Source organism: Ptychodera flava, chromosome 3, assembly GCF_041260155.1.
Source record: "Ptychodera flava strain L36383 chromosome 3, AS_Pfla_20210202, whole genome shotgun sequence".
Taxonomy (NCBI): domain Eukaryota; kingdom Metazoa; phylum Hemichordata; class Enteropneusta; family Ptychoderidae; genus Ptychodera; species Ptychodera flava.
Window position 1 is genome coordinate 14,475,628 of NC_091930.1, and position 15,802 is coordinate 14,491,429.

Consider the following 15,802-nt stretch of genomic DNA (forward strand, 5'->3'; position numbering starts at 1 on the left):
TCTCTCTTCCAAGATGTCATGCATACTGAAATAACGATCAAAATGTCAAAAGATGGTATGTTTACAGATTCTGTCAGAATCTGTGTCCGCATACGTCATTTGAACAGTGTCTTTAAGAAAAACTAGCAATGACCTACAAATTGTTATCACGTTCAGCAGCTTTTGTTTACATATGTTCATCGCAAATACTGCCGAGGTGGTCATTTAGAGAAGTCATATTTGATCTATATTGCATTAACTAATGTATCACGAGCAAATTTCATTCCAGTAGCTTAACATAATTCACTCAGATGCTATTGATGTAACAGAACATTATGTTACCGTTGGCGCGGGATCATATATAAAGGGGAACACCTCAGACTATTTACAAAATTCCTGTCCGTGATTCAAAAGGTCATCTATGGTATCGAAAACATCAATTTTATGACATTAGTTAAATTCGTATATGGAAAACATAGCAAAATCGAGATATACTAAATTTCAATGGCTGGCCCACTAGCTTTTCTATAGAACTGGTATATCTACAAACCATCCTTTAATTAATCCGCTGGCAATATAGATCAATGGGTATATGTTTCTGTCCGAGGTTGGGCTGACAATACACCGAGATTTTTTAGGATCTGCTGTCGCAGTCGCTGTAAGTCCTTCGAGGGCCTTATCTGTAGCCTTTAGTTCAGTTTCTGCATGTGCAACTTTACCTTGATTCTGCCTTACACAGTCAACCTGGAAGTGTGTCTCGCTCAATGCATTTCCTATCGATAGCGAGGGAAACTGCCCGCGTTCCATTCACCTTTTTTCAAAGCCAGTGCAATGCTATCTGTGCAAACTTTGTGGCGATATGCTCCCGTGTGATGGAAAACCTCTCTTATTCTAAGGGACTGGACGTGAATTAGCAGGGGGAGGGCCGGGGGACTTCGTAAGAGAGTGACCAAAAATTTATGACCCTCCCCCAAAGCAAGGCTGAAAAATTTTTGACCGTCCCAAAAAGCAAGGCTGAAAAATTTGTGACCCTCCCCCAATTTCAAAAAATAGAATATTACAAATTGATCGAATCTTCAACGATCAAAAATTGAGGTGGGGATTTACAACACAGGGCAATATAGATGGATACCAGCAAGGGATGTTTGCTTCTGCTTGTGAAAGAATAAATCTAGATATGGATGTCAGCCTTACCTAAGAATACTTTCAATGACATGGTGTCAGTCCCATTTGACCAGCATGGGTAAACTAATCTTGTAGAAATAATCTCGATTATTCTATGCTACAGATTTTTCAGTACTTTTAATAAAAGGGAAACCCCTGATTTCTCTGCCTACACAATACGCATTTTGATTGTTATGATAATGGTTTAATATACTATTTAACTCTTACACTATTTAACCCTTTCACCACCATGGTTTGGCCCAATCCTATTGTTATCAATGGAGAGTGTGGACCTGTTTACAGGGAATTGGGGTTGAACAGGTAAAACTTAACTTAGTAAACCAATCACCGGATAGTACTGGTATCTTGTTTCCAGTGTGGTAAGGGTGGATTGTTCTTGGGAACACCATGGGATAAACTCTATGATTAAATAATTCATTGTTGATTTTCTGCACAAGTTTGATGAAATGCTCTATTTTCCACTTTGTCAGCACACTTGTAAATGTGGAACAAACCACAAAAACAGTTTAAGACTTCACTGGACACCAAAAAAATGACACCATTGCACTGCTCAAGTGTCATCAAGCTAGGCTGATAAACTGAATCAATACAGAGCATATCATGCTAAAATACAGCAGCTAATACTGAAAAATTCTGAAATCTTATGAATTTATATAACTCTGACCTGCAAAGTAAACAACAAAACCAACATCTTGTCCATACACCATTGTTTCAAATTACAGCGACTGACAGCTAGGCAAAACTAACAAAACAGCAAACACGGAATTTAGCCATTTTCATTGGCCATTAAAGACAAAGTCACTCATTTTGACAACATGTTTGGTAATTTTAACTTCGGTTGAATATATATATGCTTTTCTGCTGCTCACTGAAATGGGCTTAATTGCAATCTCTGGTTGTCACAGCTCAACTCATATGCATGCATGGATATAACATGTGGTCACTTCATAATTTAATTTAAGGTATGTACCAAAAATTGTCACAGTAAATTTCACATGTTAATGTGCCTTATAAAAAGTGAGAATTGAATTGCAATAACCATAGAGTGAGCATATTTCAGTGAGAATAATCTATCAAAAGAAATTTAAATGGCAAAATAATGTCAATAATGAGCAACTTTGTCCCTTTAACTTGGTACATATCTAGTAGAGATTATTTTAATTCAAGTGTCAAGCAGCATGACCATTGCACTGCTGAAGTATTAAAATGGTGGCAATGAATATTTTTATAATTGGTGCATTGACAAGATAGTACTGTAAAATGTTGACAAAAATAGCTTTGTCCAAAGTATCATAATATTAGCCATTTCTGAACAGGGATGTAAGATTACACCACCATGTGAACTCACAAATATTTCCAATATGAAAGTGCAGTCCTCTGCTGAGTGCCGAATCATGTACCGGTATGTTGTACACCATGGAGGTATAGACACCAAGCATCTTATGTGAAAAAGTCAAAGTCTTGGTACTAGATGACCACTAAACAAGATTGGCAGTCCGCTTGTTTCAAAGCTATTTAAAAACTTTCTTCTGGGCCTATTTCACATCATACTTGACCCTCTGCAAGCTTGGTACGTACATGTATTCTGGAAAATGACAGTAATTTCAACGTCATTTTAAGTCAGAGATTCGTCATGTAAGTCATTAATTTCACTCAATTATTTCTGTCCGTTCTTCCTGACTGTCAAAACTCATTAAGGTCTAAGTATTGAAAGTACTTAATTTAGTGATGATTTTCACAAATATGTTTCACTTACAACTTGACTAAATTGTCACTACTTCCGAGTGTGACTGAGAACATCACTCTAAAAATATTCAAATTCCTTCCATGCATACAAGTTTGTTTACAAGTTTCGCGCTGTACCAAAAAGTTCTCTGGACGTACACTGTACATTTTAGCCTATCATTTTCAGGACATAAAGGTCTGTACGTTTATATGATTGACTTATTGGTTTATGAAAAATATATTAAGGATCAGAAGGATGTTGATATTGCAATTCAGAAGTCTTGATGTTGTTATCCCAAGCAGGAGCGTATCAGTATCACCATGGAACTACCAAGCTCTGCATGGCAGGGCTGTGTGTTACCAGGGCGAGTTATACGGCCTCCTACCACAGGCGTATAACGCTGGTAACACACGGCCCTGCCATGCAAAGCTAGGAGCTGCCATACTCTTTTGGTAGTACCGTGGTATCATATATTGCTTTATGTAGCTGCAGTTCCGAAACTGAAGGGGTTGCCTTTTTCGAGTTTAAGCTTTTAGATAGGGTTTGATCAAGTTGACGTCCTACCTAAACATGCGTACAGCAGTCCAAATATTGAGGTACAACGGCAATATTGCCCTACACCAGGAGGATATGTGTACCACCGTCGCTACGCAAAGACTACTTACCCCAAAGTGCTCTCTCTCTACCGGTTGCATAGGCCTTCGCATTGCAACTGTGGTTGCACCTGTGTGTGATGAGTATGCCGTTGTTGGGAGGCAATCAAAGCAGCCAATAGCTGAATACTCTTACCATTCTCGTAGGGCTTAGACTGCTACACTAAGTCAATGGCATATATCATGTCAAGTAGGCAGTAAATATGTACCCTTCCACTTTGGCTTTGAACTGCAGATGTGGAGTGTTATGATTCACAGACTGTCCAATAATTCCAAATGAATGCCCAAATTGGCTCATAATGGACTAGAGCACTCTTATACTTAGCTCTGCATGGCAGGGCTGTGTGTTACCGGCGTTATATGGTGGGAGGCCGTATAACGCCGGTAACACACAGCCCTGCCATGCACAGCTAACTTATACTCCATTAAGAGTGATTGTGATAAGTAATGCTCTTCAAATGTTTGCTTTTATATAAATACACATGCATGTGTCTGCCATTTTTTCTACGGAATTATGATTTAATATTTATCAAAAATTCAGTGAAATTCATAATTTTGAATGTATCACATTGACAATGGAGGGAATACTGGAAACACAATGTGACACTGATCTCCATAACAATGATATATGGTCATGAACAATGTATTGAGCAGTTCAATCTCTACATGGGGAGGAAGTACGGGAAAGTACAATGTATCTTTAAAATGTGTTCCTGGTACAGATACAGAACTACATGTGTGCATGACCCCATTATTCACTGGATTTTAAAATATTCCTGATAGTGTAGTCAGAGAACTAAAAATACCTGTACATGTGCTCATTGCACTCATATCAAATCCAGTTTTACAAAATGTACTATTGTGTTCCAGTAGACAATGAGAAGTTTTGGTCATGTTGCCCTGTTTGTGGGGAAAGGTCAACAGAAAGGCTATGCCTATTCAAGCAATAATTTAAGCAAACAATTCAAAGTATGGTCATAGATTGAATGCTATAGTGTGAAATTATGGTGTTTTAACATTGACAATACTTTGTCAAATTATGTGCCTTGTTTCTTCTGCATTTTAAACATATCACAGAAATCGGCCTATATAATAGAGGATAGACTGATCCTGATTTGTCACAGAAGTGTCAAACACTATTTCATCTGTTTCATGACCAATCAAGTCTCCATATTCTGAAATGACATTGGGATATCACCATATTTAATCAAGTTCCATCTGAATACGTGATCAACATGGCTGATTCACTGTATAAATTACCCACATTAAATTTCAACAAATGTCATATATCCTGCCTTGACAACACAAATGAACACTATCCATTCCAAAGATAGTACCCACGTGGTAAAGCCAGTATAAACTTGAAAAATGCCACAAGAAGCCATACCAATCAGATGACGGTACCTAAATATTTAAGTATACTAAAATCACTTTTCTGGAATCAAAACTATTAATTATTACAGCAAAGCTTGCTCTTAATTTCAAACAATAGTATTTCTAAAAACTAAATTCATGTACCTATAAGGTGACTGATGCAGGGTGGAGCTTGGCCTTAAACTTTTAAGAGAAGTGGCTTATGCAAGAGAGGGAACTTTTGTTGATCAACAAAAAGTGGAATGAGAAATAATATTGTCAAATATTTATAGGTTCAAGATTGACTACATCAGTAGAACAATGTAAGATATTGTGGTAATATCCAGCAGTGTTTTTTTAAGGGCGGTACCTAGGTAAATGTTACTGGGGTTCCCCGGTCATTTTACCAGGGTTAGCCTTGGTATAATAATCGCAATCATACCAATCCATAATCCAATGACAGTAGGTCGGAATTCGCAAGACAAAAGTTGTAAACATAGACACAAAACAGCACAGAGAAAGACAGTAAATAACACAAACAAAGTCATATTCATGAAAGAAAGATATATGGACCTCTGGCCAGAAGACCAAGAAGTGATGTCAGGTGTTTCAAAATGGTAAGCGCATCTTGCCCCACATGTGGCACCCGCCATATATCAATCTATAAGTCAGATAGGTAGTGGTCACTAACTAAGGCCCAATGTCACCGATACCATCAGTGATCATTTGTCGAAGAGAGATATTGTATTTATCTACCAGCTTGCGATACCTGCCAAAAAAGCGTTTGAATGTAGCGACAAATCTTGCTCTGGTGTAACCTTGATTTAATAGTTTGTAAGAGAGATGGCCATGTCTCTCTACAAAATCACCACATAAACTGCGTGCTCTAGCATATCGAATAAGCTGGGAAATGTATACCCCATAAGCTGGTGAGAGTGGAATATTACTTATGAGGTGTGGAAAATTGATGATACTAAAGTTAAAATCATCTCTCTTGTCATATAGCCTAGTAGAAAGGTGACCATTAGAGTCAAATTCAAGTAAAATGTCCAGATATGAAGCAGAAAAGGCCGTTTCTGTAGTTTCTTTAATCTCCAATTCTGGAGGATAAATCATAGCGAGATACTTACTGAATTCAATGTTATTCATAGAAATAACATCGTCTATGTATCTATATGTTAGATTGAAAGTTCGAGGTACAGAGACCTTTTTCTGTTAATTAAGTTTTGGATAATTCTGCCTCATATGAGAACAGAAATAGGTCTGCAAGCAAGGGAGCACAGTTAGTGCCCATAGGAATTCCTATACACTGTTGGAAAATGTGCCCTCTAAATTCTACAAATATGTTGTCAATTAGGAAATCAAGCATACTGATAATGTCTTTCTTGTATAAAACACTTTAGCATTAGTTGTATTTTTAACAAATATGTAGAATTATACCCTAATACCACATATTTGTAACGGCGTGAACCATTTTTGTAAAAAAATGCTTGGTTGATGATGTTTTTCAAGCGTTCTTTCAATTTATTATGTGGTATTGTGGTATACAATGTGGAAAATCGAAAGTTTTAATAGATGTTTTTTTTTGAAACAGATCTTGATTTCAAATTTTCCAAGAGTTCTTTCGAATTTTTTAATATTCACATTTGATTTATACCACTCCGAGAAAAGACAACATCACAGTATGCTTGAAGTCCCCGTTTAACAGTACAAAGAACAGAAGTCAGTATCTTCGATAACTCTGTAGTTGAACATTTTGAAGATCCTGTGATAAACCTAGCTTTGTAAGGTGTTTTGTGGAGCTTTGGTATCCAGTATAAGCTAGGCAACTTATTATGGTCATCCTTTATTGTAACATTAAAATTATCCATGAATGACTTATGGTTTGCCAAAATTTCAGATTTGCTGAACATTGATTGTCTGTAAGTGGAGTTGGTGGAGGTCTTAGTTACACCAAGTTTGTCTATAAGACATTCAAAATAATACTTCTTACACAAAATACAATGTTATTGGCAGCTTTATCAGCAGGACCGACAACATATTTGTCATGGATATCATTCAAACACTTAACAGCATCAGGATCTTTAAATACGGAATAGGGTCTTCTGCAAACATGTGATCTTAGTCGACCATTACGGCCACGAATTATTTTCCTCACAGAATTGAACCATTCTGACAGTGTGTCCAACTCTACATCCTCCTTTTAGCCCATTTCCTGGCATATTCTTCAACAGAGTCCATAACGATCTTAAAATTATGGTTCCAGTTGATCCTGCTAGGTTCTCTGAACTTGGGTCCACAAGATAATATCTTACGAGGTGATGATGATCAACCAAGTTCAGATCACCACTGATGACATGGCCAACTGGAGTGTATTTGAAGGGAGATGTAGGGCAGTCACAGGATGCTGGTGTTTGAAGGAATTCATCAATTTTTAAGTGCCGCAATGCCTTATTGTAATTGAATATTTTATTGGAGATTGTCTTGGTGTATTGATATGACAGAATAGGTACAGACTGGTTCTTAAAGTATACAGGTATAGTTGATGTAAGCTTTTTGTTGTGAAGTATATTGCTGATATTAATGGCATCGATTACTTTGTTACTAAATGGAAGATGTATGAAATGACGATGATCATCAGTCATAGGTTCAGCACGAACGGGCTTGTATAGTCTGTACAGTGCAATATCAGCAATAATCCTGACCAGTCTGTACGGTTTTTGTGTTCGGATCTGTCAAAGACAACCCCAATGCATAGGCATGCAACCTTCTCAAGTTCTTGATGGACAGAGCAAATAATGAAGTACGAATGTGATGGAGACCTAAAGGCTTCTGTAATAAAAGAAGCAGTCATGAAATGTATCATTGCAGTTGGAGGAAGATGTATCCAATTCAGGCCGATGGTAACGCCTATGTCCATGACTACCTCTTCTACGGACATAAGACTCAAATAGGCCCATCACATTCACTTCTGAACAACCAGGGATTGAGAGATTGCCTATATCTTTGATGTTGTCATTACAACCATATTGCGGTACCTAACTGTCTAATCCAGTGGTATTCTCTCTGTCTACAGAATGGTGAACTAAGTGTGGGGCTGTTGGTTGGATGGTATATTTTTCAAGAATACGGACACGCATAGACAAAGTGGAGTGATCGTCCTGGTTAAAATGCTTATAAAGTTGCACATCCAAAGATCGATTCACTCCACTGCGATGTCCGTTCATTCTAGATCGTAAGCTGTTTCCTGTTTCACCAACATCAATGAGCCCACACAATGAACACTCTATTCCATAGATTACGTTTTTGCTAGTGCAATTCAGAGGTTCCAGACATTTGGTAGAATAGGTCTTCCCTGTCAAACTACTACTGAACTGTTCTGTAGTGATGAGCATACAACAAGTTTTGCAGTTTTTAATACCACACTTTGTAATAGAACCTGTATAATGACAAGCAGAAGATGACTTTAAACAGTCCGTCAGTAGCAATTTGCATGGTTAAATACGTCGGTTTCGAGTTACCATAAGACCATGCGCTAATTCAAGGATTTTAAGCTTTCGCCACCAGGGGCACTCTTCCTTTGACCGGAAGTGAGGGCTACTTTCTGGACTCCGGTCTGCGTGGTCTGCGTACATTGCGATAACACAGACTCCATATTCCTAACCTAGGTTTAGTCTACTTTCATCTGCTCTGTTGTCACCATAAGCATTTGACTATGCCAAACTTTTACTGCAAAGCCGGCAAACTCGACAAATACCCATGAATGAATAGCATGACCTTCCACCGTTTCCTCGATGTTAAGAAAGAGAAACGCCTGAGATCGAAATGGATAAGGATGAGACGTGAACTTAGCTGGGTACCTAACCGTTTCCACATGTTTGTGATCTATTCCGCTCTCGGACTATGCGCCCCATAGACGTGTGTACATTTGCCTGAGAAAAAGTATGTCAGGAAACCAAATGACTATATTTCCTATATATAGGGATATGCCACCATGTCATCTTCGACGTTCGATTTTACTGTGACAAGTAGCAAGTCCATCTATCATGTAACCGTCGATCGTTCCCTATAATTCTCAAAATTCATACTTGGTACTTAATTTGCTTCAAAATCTCTCGTTTCGTGTGATTGTCTGCCGAAATCGACGGACACATCGCCAAAACATAAGCGTGAGCGACATTATTCGACCTTATTGGAGAATGATATTTATTATTATACTAAATGAAATGGCAACAGTCTCGATGTCGGCATCTTGCCAACGCATGTAAAACGGGAACTTGCCTCGCTACTCGAAGAGCAAGGTCATTATATAAAATGCATTAAAATAAATTTACACAAACACAACTAAGGAAAGAATCTACACTGCGACTGATGAGAAACTACACTCGGGTTTCGAAACGCAAGCATCAAAGGGCCACCCTATCAACTTTTCACACCATAGGCCTGGCTGCGTCTCTCCATAAGCTTTCCCGACATGAAAAAACATTACTGTACACACAAATCCAAACTTCCCTACAAATATCCGAAACCATAGACTCTCGAGAAAAACGGGACAGGCAACTGCGACAGAGAACAAAGGGTCTACGGGATTAGCAGCCTGCGATCTATCTTGGAATAATTAAGAGGTGTTAATGGGTCGGGGATGGAATGAAGCTGGACCCAATCGACCGCACAACGTCCGGTTCATAGACACGTGCATGCGGGTATACGGTAATAATGTTTTCGGATTACAAGTTATTTCGGATTACCCGCAAGTCCAATTTTAGAAATAAAAGTGTTACAACTATTTTGAGAAGAATTCGTCAAAATGGTTTTAAAGTACTTTTTACATATTGGTAGCGAGATTCGATGCAACTAGAAGTCTGCAGGGAGTCAGTATGTTGCTGTAAAGTGACAAAGTTTCGAACAGAAATCCGAAACACATACCACTGCAGTTCCAGACTTAACAGCAGTTGACATCACAGAGTTGTTTACATTCCGCAATCGTCCGTGTATCTCCGAATTTTCCCTCGTTTTTGCACTTTTTTTACCATCGGAATATTTTCTGTGTGCGAGGAGTGCTCCATGGTTCGGTAAAGTATGTATGTTAACTACTGAATGTTGTTGTTTGAAAACTGTGAACGGCCAAATTTACGAGGACAGCGTTCAGCTTTGTGTAAATGCATGTCTACCTTACCGCTTCTGACTCCATCAACCGATGGATAGTCCCGATTTATCGCGAAGTTTCTCCTGACAGCGAAAGTCAGTGTTACAAATGTATTTTCTAGTACTTTGCGGATGTAAACATGTGTAGCTTATCCGAACTTTGGTGTTTCTTTAGGCTAAAACAGTACCAAAATGTTAGAGGTCGTGTATTTGAGCTCCGATGGAGTAGTCATTTTTTATGTTCCCTGATTTTCGTCAAATGTTGCGTGACAGATGAAATAAAGGTCAGGTTTTCGTTTCGCAGGACTAGGGAAGTGTAAACCTGTCTAACTTGTAAATGTTTGTTGTTATCGGAGATTTTTATGGTAGGAAATGTAAACTTTTATTGTCGATATCCAGCAAGAGTTTTCTGTATCGTCTATGGCTAAATGTACACTGTTTTTATCGTCTGGTTTTTTCCCGTTGGCTTCGGCTTGAATCCAAAATGTGATCTTCATCGTTACCAGAAAATTCACCATGACTAGCATCAAAAAACCCTGAAAATTCTCTGTGTCATTACTCGGAACACGCCATGCAAGAGCAAAGTGTACATATTCAGAACGTCAGTTTGATCGTTAATGAGATTCAGTGTTAAGTACGAAGTATTGTTGTCGGGGACCGCTTGGCAAATAAACTTTAATGTATTCCAAGATAGATCACACAAAGAAACCTCAGCAGTTGCCTGTCCCGTTTTTCTCGAGAGTCTATGCCGAAACGAAGCAAACATTTTTATTAACACAAACAATCGAATAAGAATGTAGGAACACTATTCAAAACGAATCAAACACAAACTCGACACAAAATGACCCATTTTGGATAGTATGGTGGGGAGCCTCTTTCACATGTTTTACATTAGTTTCTACAACTCAGCCTTTTTTAAGCTTTGGAAAGGGGAATCTTCCTTGCTTTTAAAAATTCTCGTAGCTTTTTCATGTTCATTTTGCGGACGTCTTCACGCGTGATGTTACGACTTCTCTCCATGACTAAAATTTAGCCCTCACTTTTGCAAAATCTCGAGCGCCCCCATGCGACCGATGTTAAAAATTCATGCGTTTTCTGACAACTCGAAACCGACGTAATGTCTGGTAGCTTTCTATCAGTGCAGTCATACTAGCGGACAACAGAGAGTTTACCAGGTTCCCCAATCTTAGCAAAAACACTGTCTAATGTTTATTAACGAAAAACACTACATGTACACTGGGCAGCCAGAGTACCACTGGTTAGCTGAGGAACAATAGATTGGATTTGCTATAAACTTAATGGCGATAAGAATAGCAACAAGAGAGACAACCCTATTTAAGACAATGGTGGGGAAGAGATACACAGAGAGTTGGGAATGAGCACTTAATAGAAAGCAAGAGGCAGTGTGCGAGTGATGTCATGTGAGCATAATTGTCTATACAAACAGTTTGCTTTCTACCGACAAGCCCAAAAATTTGTGACCCTCCCCCGTAGAGGAGCTCAAAATTTGTGACCCTCCCCAAATCCCCCGGCCCTTCCCCTGCTAACTTACGTCCAGTCCCTAACATGGACGAAGTTGACTGTGGACTTCGATTTCGTAAATGTGATGTCTATGAAGTGAGTTGGGGCTGGGGCGCTATAAGGCAATCCTCGCCCAATCGCGGTCCAATATCCCACATAAGGCATAAAAACACTTGAAATTTTGCTAGAAGCTCGTATTTCAGCCCCTTTGTCGTTTTTAGTGGACTTCATTGCTTATTGGAGAGGTTTTACTGGATTGGGAGCCATAGCAATGCAAATCTATATTTTTATCTTAACTACGCCCTTTTCGATCGCCTCTAACTCCTGAAACAATGGTAGAAATCAAAACCACGTGGTCCATTTGCAAGCTAATGGTTCAAAGATCAGCATATACGCGCGGGAAAATTTGTCCACCAGAAATTTTCGTCTCAAAGCGTTAAAGTTGAGTATGTGAAATTTGTGTTACTGGAAGCCTTTTTGTTTGCCAAGGACCTGAAAGCTGCCACCTGATTGGCCCAAACAATGGCATAATGTACATTGAAGATTCTATGATATAAATTATTGAAAGTCATTAACTAGTATTATTTCAGCCAATTCCTTATTTGCACATGTAACGAACATTTCTAATTAGGGATATATATCTGAATTGACTCAACCAAAGTTGATGAATCTTGCTACATATATTTAAGACACAAAAATGCATGTTCTTGAAATTCGTTAAGCATTTTCTTCAGCCTTCTTATTTGAATAGTTGATGAACTTTCTTAATTAGGGATATTATCTGTTTTGACTTGACAAAAGTCGACAAAAGTTGCTATGTACATTAAAGATACTATGATACAACATTATTTAAAGTCATTTGACATTGTTATTTCAGCCAATTCCTAAGTTGCATATTTAATTAATTTTTCTTATTGTGGATATATACTTCATGAGGCGATTGGCCGGCACAAACCATGTTTCTAGGCTAAACCCCTTAACGCGTAAAATTTCCGTGTTACCGAATTAATGGCTTATGACATCCCAGAGAGTAAATAAACTACCGATCAAGTAGAAAAAAATCACAATGTTTATGAATATGACATCACCAGTGATATTAGAGCAATCACCGATTGACAGTCAGTTCACACCTCAAGTTAGGTATCTTTTCATATTGACATGATTTCGAACCTACAGCGTTTGTGCCGAGGAATCTGGGCATGTTGGATTTACTCGATAATCATTGGCAAAACATGCTGTATACATTGATTATAATACCAGGATATAACAGTATTGAAAGTCATTTCGCATTTTCATGTCAGATAATTCATAATTTGCATAGCTAATAAGCTTTGACAGTTTGCATACATAGCTTGAAGGACTTGACCAAAGGCAATGACAAGTGCTATATTAAGTGGTGATACAATGACAGTACTCAAAGAAATAAATTATTTTTATTTCAGCTGATTACATATTTGAATATATAATGACATTTAGCATTGATCTTTGGTGAATTTTGTTCATATGTTGATCGTAACACTTTCAATGAAGTTGCAAACATGTAGCAAAGGTTCAAATTTGCACATAATTGAAATATATAATGAAACACGTGAGCATTTTCAGTTTATATCTGGTTATTGGCCTAAATCAGGCAAGATGTAGTACACTTTTGTAAAACTTGTCATACATGTCAAACGGTAGGAAAACCAAATCAGACCATTCGAAAGGCCAGTTCCTGCATTTCAAGAACCATTTAGTAGGATACTCATAGACTGTGTTGAGCCCCAACCCCAAAAAAGATCAGGAAATGAGTACCTGTTGACAATAATGTGTACACCTACTTGGTTCCCTGAAGCCACTCCACAGAGAAATATAAAGGCAAAGACTATAGTGAGAGCTTTAGTCACTATTTACAGTTTATTTGGCCTTCCTAAATGTGTCCAGTCCGATCAAGGCTCCAATTTTATATCGGGAATGTTTCAACAAGTAATGAATAAGCTAGGCGTTAAACAGTAGAAGTCATCCGCTTACCACCCAGAAAGTCAGGGTGGTCTCGAGCGAGGTCATCAAACTTTGAAAAATATGATTAGGACCTACTGTTTTGACACTGAGAAGCAGTGGGATGAAGGAATTCATTTTCTTAGCGGGTAGAGAGTCGATTCACGAGTCTCTTGGTTTTAGCTCATTTGAGCTTGTATTTAGAAATACAATCCGTGGCAAACTTAAGTTATTTAATCCTTTCAGAACTAAGTTTCTGGCAACTGATGCAGAATTTGATAGAAAGCCTTACATACATATAATCATTTCAACTTTTCAATGAGAAGAAGGCATTTTTACCCCAACAAATTATACATTTTATGAAAGGTCACTAAGCAAGGAATAAAAAGGTTGTGCAACAGTGTATATAAAATGTCACAATTTTATTATTCACCTAAATAAATATTCAAAATGGCGCCAAGTGGTTTTGAATTCCAACCAAATTTCAATATTTCTGGGACATTAGCAATAAATTGGAGGTGTAAATATCACAAAGCTTTTTCTAATCATGTTCAAGATGATTTTGGACTTCATTGGCCCAGAAAAATCACTTTTGTAAATAAATAATATCAAATTCATTTGTTCAAATTAGTTCAAGTGAATCACTCAAATTTCACTTCAAACAGCTAACAGTCTTGCAACTTCACTTCTTCAAATGAAATGAAGGTACTACAGTAATAAATATGAACTGATGAAATGTAAATCAATAAATAAAGATATTTTGCTAAGCAACATTGTAGATAAAATGTTTCAATTTCTATATATGCCTCATTATAAATTCAAAATGGCTGCCTGAGGCAGGTATTGTCGATTGAATTGAGTTTTCATAGTTGAAAATATAACAAAATATAACAATAAAATATCAGAATTTCAATGTTGGCAAATTTAGAATTCTGCTTTGAATTTACTAACTAATATCATAGCAAATAAAGATATGAAACAGTAGAACTTAGCTTGGAAGTCAAGGTGTAACTCATTTACGTTTGTAGCGCAGGCATTCATTCTGTTGCTGAACAGAGGTACTGTATTTCTTGCAGGCATAATGTAAATGCAATTATTTGACTAAAATGTTTCAAAGAATCACTGACAAGTACTGTAAATAAAAATAGAGTGAGATGAAGATTGCAAAAAAGAAAACTTTCTGGATTTTTCATGTTGTATTGAAAATGGCGAACTCTGATATGCAAACGATTTTCAAACGATATTTTGACTGCAGATACAAATTACAAGAATGCAGTTGGCTATAATGAAGGCATTGTAAATACTCATACAAGGGAATCAATAAACCACCAGAATCACCTTTCTCACTATTTATTCAACATGGCGACCTATTAAAAGTATGGACGATTGAAAGTGAAACTTTTTTGTTTTCTTAACGCATCAAATTGTATCACTGGCTCATGGAAAAATATCATCTTGTGATCCTTCACATAAAACAAACCAGTCTAAGTCTCTGGCCAAATTTGGTAAAAGTGAAACAACATTCAGAAACAACCTGGATAAAAAAGTCTGCGAACCACAGAACATCAACTCAACAGGAATTTCAAAATTCATAAAATGTGAGTTTATTTACCATATCACAACTCACTGACGACTGACAAACTACATATGCAGCTGTCCACAGACATCACAGAGATGTAACATTATTGTTTGAGAGACTGAGCAAAGCAATGCTGACTGTCAACCTTGCCAAATCTGAGTTTAGTTAGGCGAGGGTGACTTACCTTGGACATACTGTAGGACAGGGTAAGGCAAAACCTGTTGATGCCAAAATCAGTTCCATTTCAAGTTTTCCAAGACCAACTTGCAAGAGACAGCTGCTGCGCTTTCTCGGTATGGCTGGTTACTACGGAAAATTATGTGCAAATTTCTCTGCGATTACCGAACTTTTGACTTACTTACTTAAAAGGAATGTAAAGTTTGTTTGGTCAGAACAATACCAACAGGCATACACTTAAAGTCATTCTTAGAAGTGATCAAGTCTTGTCTGCACCAAATTTCAGTATGCCATCCAAATTAGCTGTAGATGTAATGATACGGCTGCTGGTGCTGTTTTAATTCAAGAGGTAGTCTTGGGATAGATCATCATCCTGTTTGCTATTTTCATGCAAGTTTAACAATTTCCAAAGAAATTACTCTGCAATTGAAAAAGAGTGTTTTTCCTTGATAGTAGCTTTACAGCATTTTGACGTTTATGTTACTTCTTCAAATCAGCCAATAGTTG

At 37.6% G+C, this 15,802-nt stretch overlaps 1 protein-coding gene across 1 annotated transcript in view; it reads right to left on the bottom strand.

The window, feature by feature from the left end:
- LOC139127592 (uncharacterized) overlaps positions 1 to 15,802 on the bottom strand; it is a 69,015-nt gene that overhangs the window by 18,813 nt on the left and 34,400 nt on the right. The window lies entirely within an intron of this gene.